Genomic DNA, 1170 nt, shown 5'->3' with positions numbered 1-1170 from the left:
TTCCTGCTTGAAATATTTTTCAGCAGACTTTCGCCAGGCACCTCAAAAGCCCCTGCAATGTAAGCAGAGTTGCATTACACTTTAGAAGCACCCAGAAGACAGCAAAACCCGTAATTAGCAACTATCACCTAGACAAAAAGAGCAACATCGCAGCCCACCAGGATTTATACTTCACTGCACTGTGTGTTTAATCCAGATTTCACACACATGCATCAGGGACTGAACAATGCAGTTGGACCCACCCCCACTGACGGTAAAATACAGTCCAACAAAAGTTTCTGTCAGAAGGAATATGAGATACCTGAATATAAAGATGGAGAAGTTGCAGCTAAAATGCTAGTAAATCCTTAACCGATGTCTCTGTACAGCAGTTTCAGAGAATTTGAATAAAACTCCACGAGTTCCCATAAGCCACTCCAAAAAGATCCACTCAAATCATGGTTTTAGAGCCCAATATAAAACGCAATGAAGACAACCAAGACTGAGAATAACTTAATCAATTTTGAATCAGGCCCTTGTGCAGCATCTTGTATTATAGTTCTTTTTCATTAAGGCTAAAACATCAGAGGAAGGAAAACACGGTCAATCAAAGCTCAGTGATGGTTTACCACTGGAAACAATTTTGTCAGGGGCATGAACAAAACCCGATGAATGCCTACAAGCAAAGGGACATTTAGTCTGCAGGAAGAGAGGACGATTAAAAGGAAGATGATGTGCTAGCATACACAGCACGCAGCAGAATAAATACAACCAAAACTGTGCATAAGCATGTGAAATGAAACAGAAATCCCTAACACACACTGATGCGAAGACACTACCTTTGTCCTGCCGTGGGACAGCACTTTAGGATCGGGATTTGAAACTTCCCTGCTCTGCCTCCACCACAGGTCTTCCCCCGCCAGCAGCCCCGGCTGCCTCCTCGGAGCAGAGTTCAGGTACCCTAAGAGGGCTCTCTGCAGCAGAAACGCAGACAGTATCCCTCACAGCAAGGGAAATGAAAGGCTAATCTGTAATGAATACAGGAGTAGGGTTCCTGCATCCAGACCGACCACCTTGCTTTCTAGTTAACCCACTTCCAGATTAAACGCAACCTTACCACCTTAAACTTGATTAATTTTAATGGCACGTACATCTCGACTCCTGGATTGCTTTAGTTTCTTTTTTTCCTGC

At 43.7% G+C, this 1170-nt stretch overlaps 1 protein-coding gene across 1 annotated transcript in view; it reads right to left on the bottom strand.

Moving 5' to 3' along the window:
* LOC104162428 (CUB and sushi domain-containing protein 2-like) overlaps nucleotides 1-1170 on the bottom strand; it is a gene marked incomplete at its 5' end in the record, with an annotated part of 281493 nt that overhangs the window by 224834 nt on the left and 55489 nt on the right.

This window comes from Cariama cristata, unplaced genomic scaffold (assembly GCF_000690535.1).
Source record: "Cariama cristata isolate BGI_N322 unplaced genomic scaffold, ASM69053v1 scaffold4885, whole genome shotgun sequence".
NCBI classification, from domain to species: Eukaryota; Metazoa; Chordata; class Aves; order Cariamiformes; family Cariamidae; genus Cariama; species Cariama cristata.
This window is presented reverse-complemented; position numbering and strand designations above follow the sequence as displayed.